Raw genomic sequence first — 9,810 nt, 5'->3', positions numbered from 1 at the left:
TCAAGTTGATTTTCTTGTGCTTCCACACAGAGGAGACAGGGATCCTGAATAAGGAAAGCTATTTTCCTAAATAACGAAAGCTAGCTCCATTTCATCTTGCCCCTGGCTTGACGGATATATATTTTTAACATTGTGGGGAAAATACACATAAAATTTACCATAGAACATTTTCATTACCTCAAAAGGAAATCACATACCCATTAACCTCTCACTTTTCTTCCCTCCTCCGAGCCTCTGGCACCCACTACTCTGCTTTTTGTTTCAATGAATTTTTTTTTTCTTAAAGGTTTATTTGAGAGAGAGAGAGCACATGCAGGTGCACATGTGCACACCAGCAGGAAAGGGGCAGAGGGAGAGCGAGAATCTCAAGCAGACTCCCTGTTGACTGCAGAGCCCAACATGGGGCTTGATCCCATGCCCCTGAGATCATGACCTAAGCTGAAACCAAGAGTCTGACACTCAACCAAATGAACCACCCAGGCAACCCTCACCTTTTGGCTTTTTGTGAATAGTACTCCTGTGAATATTTGTGTATGGTATAAGTTTTTGTTTGAATACTTATTTTCAGTGCTTTTGAGTATGTTATACCCAGAAATGGAATTGGTGGGTTGTATGGTATTTCTTGGTTTACTGAGAAACTACTAACCTGTTTTACACAGTGGCTGCATCATTTTTACATTCCCACCAGCAGTGTGTGAGGGGTTCCAGTGTCTTCACATTTCCACTAACACTGATTTTTTTCTTTAAATTACAGAAATTTTGGTGGGTGTGAAGTGAAATCTCACTGTGGTTTGATTTGCATTTCCCTGATAGTTAATGATCTTGGGCATCTTTTAATGTTTTCTTGGGCATTTGTATCTCTTCTGGGGGAAGATGTTTATTTTAGTTCTCCCCCCCCCTTTTTTAAAGATTTTATTTATTTAGGAGAGAGAGGAAGAGATACAGGCAGAGGGAGAAGCAGGCCTCCTGTGGGGAGCCTGATGTGGGACTAGATCCTGGGACTCCAGGGATCGTGCCCTGGGCCGAAGGCAGACTCTCAAACCCCTGAGCCACCCAGGCATCCCTGCCCATTTTTGAATTGGGTTTTTTTGTTGTTGGGTTGTAGGAGTTCTTTATATTTTCTGGATAGTAGACCCTTGGTAGGTAAATGATTTGCAAATATATTCTCCTGTTCTGTGGATTCTTTACTTTCTTTTTTTTTTAATTTTTATTTATTTATAATAGTCACACACACACACACACACACACACACACACAGAGAGGCAGAGACACAGGCAGAGGGAGAAGCAGGCTCCATGCACCGGGAGCCCGATGTGGGACTCGATCCCGGGTCTCCAGGATCGCGCCCTGGGCCAAAGGCAGGCGCCAAACCACTGCACCACCCAGGGATCCCTCTTTACTTTCTTTATAGTGTCCTTTGATGCACAAAAGTTTTAATTTTGATGAAGTCCAATTTATCAAGTTTCCTTTTTATGGATTGTGCTTTTGCCATCAAGCTTAGGAACTCTGTGCTTGGCCCTAGATCTTAAATATTTCCTTATTATTATTATTTTTATTTATTTATTCATACACACACACACACACACACACACACACACACACACACACAGAGGCAGAGACACAGGCAGAGGGAGAAGCAGGCTCCATACAGGAAGCCTGATGCAGGACTCGATCTGGGGTCTCTAGGATCACACCCCAGGCTGCAGGTGGCGCTAAACCGCTGCGCCACTGGTGCTGCTCAGATTTCCTTCTATGTTTTTTTGCTAAAAGTTGTTTAGTTTTGTGTTTTACATTTAAGTTTATGATCCATTTAGAGTTAATTTTCTGTAAGGCATGAGACTTGGTTGAGTTACTTTGTTTTCCCCCACTTGTCTATGGATGTCCAATTGCTCCAGTATCATTTATTGAAAAGGCTACCTTTCCTCTCTTGTTTTTGCATTTAATAAGGTTGGTGTGGGCAGCCCTGGTGGCGCAGCGGTTTAGCACTGCCTGCAGCCCGGGGTGTGATCCTGGAGGCCCGGGATCGAGTCCCACGTTGGGCATGGAGTCTGCCTGTGTCTCTGCCTCTCTCTCTCTCTCTCTGAATAAACAAGTAAATAAATTAAAAAAAAATAAGGTTGGTGTATTTGTCTGGGTCTCTTTCTGGGTTTTCTATTCCATTCCACTGATCTATGTGCCTGTCTCTCTTCCATGCAACACGGTATTGATTACTATAACTATATAATAAGTCTTGAAATTGAGTAGAATGATTCTTCCCATTTTATTCTTTTTCAGTGTTTTTTTTTTTAAGCAATTCTAGTTTCTTTGCCTTTCTATGGACTAATCCTGTCTATATCTACCAAAAAAATACAACCTTGCTGGAATTTTGATAGATATTATATTAAACCTGTGTATCAATTTGGGGAGAATTGACATTTTTACTAAGTTGAAAGTTCCAGTCCATGAGTATGGTATATCTCTCAAGTTATTTAGATCTTTTTTGAGTCTTTCATCAGGACTGTGTAGATTTTTTTTAAGTTGTATTTTTTTTAATAATCTCAACACCCAGAACTTACAATCCTGAGATCAAGAGTCACACGCTCTTCTGACTGAGCCAGCCAGGAACTCCAGGACTGTGTACTTTTTATTATTTAAGTCTGGAACATGTTAGATTTACATCTAAGATTTTCTTTTTTGTGTGTGTGATTACAAATGGTGTTTTATTTTTAATTATGGTGTCCACATGTTCATTTCTACTAAAAGAATGGACTTCTGCATGTTTATTTTATATTCTGTGATCTTAACTCATTCTAATAATTTTCTTGTAGATTCTTTGGAATTTTCTACATAGATAATCATGTGATCTGCAGATAGGGACAGATTTATTTCTTTTCTGATATTGATCCTATTATTTCCTTTTCTTGCCTTATTGCACTGAGAGAACTCCCAGAATTTTAAGACTGATAATAGTGGAATCCATTCCTTGTTCCTAGTTTTAAGGGGAAAACATTCAGTTTTTCACCAAGAAATATAATATTGGTTGTAGGTTTTTGTAAATGTTCTTAATCAAGTTGAAGAAATCCCTGTCTGTGTTAAGTACCACAAATTTAATGTCTTGAGACAAGGCAAATTTATTATCTACAGTTCTGGGTGTGAGAAGTCCACGGTGAATCTTATAGGCTAAAATTAAGGTGTAGGCCGAGCTGCGTGAGGCTCTAGGGAGGAATTAGTTTCCTATGGTAGCTGCAACCAATTCACACAAACTGAGTGGCTTAACAAAACCAGAAATACAGTCTTTCACAGTTCTGAAGGTCAGAAATCAAACTGTGGGGAAAGCTGTGCTACCACTGGAGACTTTAGGGGAGAATCTCTTCTTGCTTCTTCTAGCTTCTAGTGGCTGCTGGCATTCCTTGGCTTGTGGCTGCATTACTCTAATGTCTGCTGCCATGGTCACATGGAGTTACATGATCTTCTGTGTGTATCTAAACTTCTCTGCCTCTCTCTTACAAGGATACTTATGACTGGATTTAAGGCCCATCCACATAATCCAGGGTAATCTCCCCATTACAAGATTGAATCAGATTTGCAAATTATCTTTTGCCATTTAAGGTAGCATAATCATAGGTTCTGCTGACTAGGATGTGGACATCTTTAGGGAGCTATTATTCACCCTCTATTTCCATTTTCTTGAGAGTTTTTTTTTTTTTCATCATGAATGGGTGTTGAATTTTGTCAGTGTTTTTCTCTGCATCAATAGATAATGGGAATTTTTTTCTTTAGATTGTTAATATGTCAGATTATATTGACTGATCTTCAAGTATTGACCAGCCTTGTATCCTCAGAACTAACTTCCTTTAGTTATAGTGTATAATTCTTGTTATATATATTTGAATTCTTTTTTAGAAAAATATTTTATTGGGACGCCTGGGTGGCTCAGGTTGTGATCTTGGGGTCTGGGGATTGAATCCGCATCAGGCTCCCTATGGGGAGCTTGCTTCTCCCTCTCTCTGTGTTTCTGCTTCTCTCTCTCTATGTCTATCATGAAGAAATAAATAAAATCTTAAAAAAAGATTTTATTTATTTGACAGTGCACATGCACGCACAAACAGGGGGATCAGCAGGCAGAGGGAGAGGGAGAAGCAGGCTCCCTGATGAGCAGAGGCATGGGGCTCCATCCCAGGACCCTGGTATCATAACTTGAGCCAAAGGCAGATGCTTAATGGACTTAGCCACCCAGGTGCCCCTATATATCTGAATTCTGTTTGCTATTATTTTGGGTTTTTTAAAAATATTTTATTTATTTATTTATTCATGAGAGACACGGGGGGTGGGGGCAGAGACACGGGCAGAGGCAGAAGCAGGCTCCATGCAGGGAGCTCGATGTGGGACTCGATCCCAGGTCTCCAGGATCATACCCTGGGCTGAAGGCAGACGCTCAACCGTTGAGACACCCAGGGATCCCCTGTTTGCTACTATTTTGTTACTGAGTTTTTTGTGCCTATACTCATGGGGTGTATTAATCCATAGGGTTTTTTTTTTTTTTTGTACTTTGGTTTAGTATCAGGGTAATACTAGCTCATTGAATGAATTAGGAAGTGTTCCTCCTCTTTTGTCTTCTGGAACAGATTGTGTAGTGTTGGGTGTTAATTATTCTTTAAACATTTGGTAGGAGTCTCCAGTGAATTTATCTGGTTTTGGAAATTTTTAAAAATTATAGATCCAATATTTATAATGCTATTTGAATTATCTATTTCACATTGAGTGAGTTATGGTAGTATATAATTTTTGAGGAATTGGTCTATTTTGTCTAAATTCCCAAATTTATGTGTAGGGTTGTGCAAAGTACTCACATCCTTTTGGTGTTTATAGGGTCTGTAGTGAGTCCTTGTTTCATTCCTAATATTGGTAATCTCTTTTTTTTTTTTTTTTGTCAGTTTGGCTACAGGTTTGTCAGTTTTGTTGGTCATTTCATTTAAAAAACTCTGCTTCATTGATACTTTCCCAATTTTTGTGTTTCATTTTCATTGATTTGGGTTTTTTTAAAGATTTTATTTACTTATTCATGAGAGACACACAGAGAGAAGCAGAGACATAGGCAGAGGGAGAAGCAGGTTCCAGGCAGGGAACCCGATGTGGGACTCAATCCCGGGACACCAGGATCACAACCTGAGTCGAAGGAGACACTCAACCACTAAGCCCCCCAGGTGTTTCCGTTGATTTGTTTTTATCTTTACTTTTCTTTCCTTTTCCTTGCTTTGGCTTTATTCTCTTTTTTTCAAGGCTCTTGAGGATAGAGGCTTAGCCTATTGATTTAAGACTTTTCTTCTTTCCCAATGTATGCATTTATTTAGTGCTGTGAATTTCCCTCTTGGTACTACTTTACCTTGTCCCACAAATTTTGATTTGTGTACATTTGTGTACATTTTCATTCAGTGTAATGTATATTCTGATTTCCCTTGAGGCTTTCTTTTTGACTCATGTGTTTTGTAGAAGTGTATTTATTACAAATGTTTAGAGAACTTCCTGTTATCTTCATGTTACTGATTTTTACTTTGATTCTGTTGTTGTTCAAGAACACATTGTATATGATTTCTAATTCTTTTAAATTTGTTGAGGTTTGTTCTGTGGCCCAGGATCAGTTTATCTCGGTATGTGTTCCATGGGCACTTGAAAACAATGTGCATTCTGCTTTTGTGGCCAAACTGTTTTATAAATATCAGTGAGATCCTGTTGGCCGATGGTGTTGGGTTCTAATATATCCTTGACAATCTTCTCTCTAGTTGTTCTATCAGTTGTTGATAGTCTCTAGTTGAGTTGAAGTCTCCAGCTCTATTTATTGTATTCGTCTTCTCAGGTTGCCATACAAATTAACCATAGACTGGGTGGCTTAAAAAATAAAACTTTGTTTCCCACGTTTGGAAGCTGGGAAGTCCCAGACTGGCAGGGTCAGTTTCTGACAGGGACTCACTTCCTGGCTTGTGGATGGGACGCTTCCCACTATGTCCTCCTGGGTCTTCCCACTGTGCCTGTGTCTGGAGATCTCCCTCTCCCTTCCCTGCCCTCCCCCCGCCTGCAAGGCCAGCAGTCCAACTGGACTGGGACCTCACCCCTAGGAGCTCCTTTAACCTTAATTACCTCCTAAAAGCTCTATCTTCAAGAACAGCCCCCGCCCCCGCCCCGGGTTAGGGCTTCACCCTAGGAATTTTGGAGGGACACATTTCCGCCTGCAGTGTTTATGGATCTGTCCACTTCCCTTTTCAGTTCAGTCAGGTTCTTGCTCTGTGTACTTGGCAGTCCTGGTGTTTGGCGCTCTGCCCCTGTATTGTTAGGTGACGCTCCCTCTCTTGTAATTTTCTCCCGCTCTGAAGTCTATGAGATACTAACACCACCACGCCTGCTCTCCTTTGATTGAGGTTTGTGTTATGTCTCTTTTTCTATCCTTTTGCTCTCGGCCTGTTTATATTATTATTTGCAGTGTGTTTCTTGAGAGCATATAGTTCATATTTTTTAATTTACTCTGCCAATCTCTTTTAATTGGTGTTTTTAGACCATTTAATTAGGTGTAATTATGATGTTAGTGCTTACATGTGCCATTTTTTGTTTTCTGGTTTTTCTGTTCTCCTATTTGTATTTTTTTCTGACTTCCTTTGAGTTACTTGAAAAAAAAAGTGACACTTTTTGATTTACTCATAGCGTTTTTGAGTTTATCTCTTTGTGTAACTTTTTTGGTGTCTTCCCTAGGTATTACATGTATGCATAGCTCACCACAGTCTCCACAGTCTACTGGTCCCTTTACCTTCCCCATTTAAAAGATAATCATTTAAAATATTTTTTCTACGTATATTTAGAAACATAATAGACTGTATTTCGATTTTTGCTTCAACTATCAAACACGTTAGAAAGCTGAAGAGGAGAGGGAAAATCTTTTGGGTTTACTCGTATCTTTGTTTAATGTTTGGTCATCTCTCTAAAGCTCCAAAGCTTCCAAAGATGTTCCAAAGCTCCTTCTTACGTCATTTCCTTTTTCTGTTTGGAAAGCTTTTTCATCATTCTTTTAGGGTAGGTCTGCTGGCAGCTAAGTCCTTTCTTGTCCTTCATCTGAGGATGTCTTGATTCTTCTTCATTCCTGAAGGATATCTCTGGAGGCTGTAGGACCTGGCTCGTTTTTTTTTCAGCACCCGAGAAATACACTACTTCCTTCTGGCTCCACAGCTCTGCTGAGAAATCCACTGTTATTCACATTACTTGTCCCTTGTAGGCAAGGTAATGTGCACTCAGAAATGTTTTGTTTTTCATTTTCAGAAAGTTAAGTTTGATGTATCTTGGATATGATGTGTGATGGATTTTTTTCTGGTTTGTCTGGTTTAGGGTGTACTCAGCTTCTTGAATCTGCAGGTTGACTTCTCCCACCAAATTTGAGAAGTTTTCAGCCATTATTTCCTTGGGTGCTTTTTTAACCCTCCCTCCCCCACCCCACTTTTTGGGACTCTGATGACACAAATGTTCGATCTTATGTTAAAAGTTCTGGGTCCCTGAGACTCTATATTCATTCCTCCCAGTCTATGTTCTCTTTCTGTCCAGATTGGGTCGTCTTCATTGTTCTTCTAGTGGGTGGATTCTCTTTCCTGTCCGTCCACTGGGATTTCAGTTTTGGTTATTGTATTTTTCAGGAATAGCCCTGGTACTGCTGGGCAACAGTGGGTTTCCACCAGGCCTCCTCTGGTACCATCCTGGTGGGCATGTGAGCCCCTATGGTAACCTGGTGAGGGTAGAAAGTGGCCTCTGGTGGGCACAGCTGTTTTTCTGTCTTGTTTGGATGGAGTACAGCAGTTAGTGTCTTCACATTTTTTTAAAATATTTTATTTATTTTATATTTATTTATGAGAGACACAGAGGGAGAAGCAGGGAGCTTCTGTGGGGAGCCCAACACAGGACTCGATCCCATGACCACACCCTGAGCTAGAGGCAGATGCTCGACCACTGAGGCACCCAGGTACCCAGTGTCTTCACATCTTTCTGTCCTGCCAGGCTGCCTCTCTTCTGGTCCTTTGGCTAGAGAGAGAAGACTGTTGTTTGGGCTTTGTGCCATTGTCTTGGCTGGGGCTTTTATTTGTCCTTAGCAAGAAGAATAGGGAAAAGTATGTCTACTTGATCTTCCTGGAACCAGACGTTCCAGTTCACTTTTTAATAGCTATTGTCAAGTTTTGTCCTTTGTTACATGTGATAAAATATTATTTTCAATTTTTTTAAATGTGCACTGGGCTTTGCAGAAATGTTTGATTTTTATATAGTTGAATATATGAATCTTTTAAAAAATGAATTCAGAGTTCTGTAGCATGCTCGGAAAGAGCTTTGTTGTACCAAGATTATGAAAAAAGTCTCCATTTTCTTCTAGCTTTGTTGGGATTTTATTTTTTCTACATTTTAAATATGTGAGCCACCTGGAATTTATTTTGTTGTAAGTAGGCCTAGGAATCTCCCTGTACTGTCCCCACCAGCCCCATGGCTATGCAGTTGTCCCAGGCCCATGTACTGGATAACAACTATTTTGTGGTGTTAGGGAAATTCTTTTACCTGATAAAGACTTACTGGGATCCCTGGGTGGCGCAGCGGTTTAGTGCCTGCCTTTGGCCCAGGGCACGATCCTGGAAACCTGGGATCGAATCCCACGTTGGGCTCCCGGTGCATGGAGCCTGCTTCTCCCTCTGCCTGTGTCTCTGCCTCTCTCTCTCTCTGTGTGACTATCATAAATAAATTTAAAAAAATTATAAAAAAATTATATAAAAAAAGACTTGCTTAAAATAATGTTCCTAATAGCAGAGTCCGGAAGGACGGAATGGCAGAGGTGTAGACACGGCCCTGAGCAATGGCCAGTTTGCACCCCTGTACTCCTTGGGTGTTAGGTGATGGCAGCTGGTGCTGTGGGAGCCACACAGCTTGGACCACGTCCATTCTGAAAGTGGCCGCGTGCCAGGAGCCGGTGGGACCCTGCAGCCTGTTGGTGTAGGAGGCCAGGGGTGGCCAGGGCTGAGGGCGTTTGGAGCTGCCCTGGGGCGTGCTCCAGTCCATGCAGTTTTGCTTCCTCGGTGGCCTGGCCACTGCTCGAAGGGCCACCCTGCTGCCCGGCTTCCTGGGCCACAGGGTGTCTGAGGGGAACCACTGAGGACCTGGGGGTGTGATGGCGGAGAGCGGAGGCCTGGGAGGCTCTACCTCACTCCTCGCTGAGATGACAGAGGGGGCGTGGGGAGGGGGCCTACCAGAGACGTGTGTGTAGAGCCCTTTCTAGACGGAGGCACGGCGAGCAGGGCGGGCAGCTCGGGGGCGCATCCATTCCTTTCTTGGAGCTGCCTCAACCCACTCCTCCTGCCAGCTCTACCTGTGGCCCGACGGCAGGAATCAGTCCATCTTCGCACCCGGCAGGCTCCCGAGGCACGATGAGCCCCGCAGTGCTCGGCCTGGGCGGCCCGAGTCACAGCTGTGAGGCTTCTGAGTGGTGCCAAGGGGATGGAACACATCCGGCAGCCCCGTCCCCCAGAGCAACAGGGACCCCAATTATGGCCAGACCTTTCTCTCCTAGCTGTAGGGTTTCTTTTGCGTAGGGAAGAGCGCCAAGGCCAGAGAGCACGGGTGTGTGTGTGTGTGTGGGGGGGGTGCGGGGGCGGTGAACTGCCTGGGCCGGAAAGCGAGGTGGGGCCGTCCACGGTCAGGCCTCCGTCTGCCTGATGGTGCGATCTGGCCTCAGCGGCTGGGACTGGTCGCCTCTCCATTAGCTGGCTGGCTGGGAAGGAGAGTTCCCTGCTCTGGGCCTTGTTTTCTTCATAAATATACAAC

The sequence above is a fragment of the Nyctereutes procyonoides genome, unplaced genomic scaffold (assembly GCF_905146905.1).
Source record: "Nyctereutes procyonoides isolate TBG_1078 unplaced genomic scaffold, NYPRO_anot_genome, whole genome shotgun sequence".
Classification (NCBI taxonomy): domain Eukaryota; kingdom Metazoa; phylum Chordata; class Mammalia; order Carnivora; family Canidae; genus Nyctereutes; species Nyctereutes procyonoides.
The sequence above is the reverse complement of the archived record's forward strand: the minus strand, read 5'-3'. Positions refer to the sequence as shown.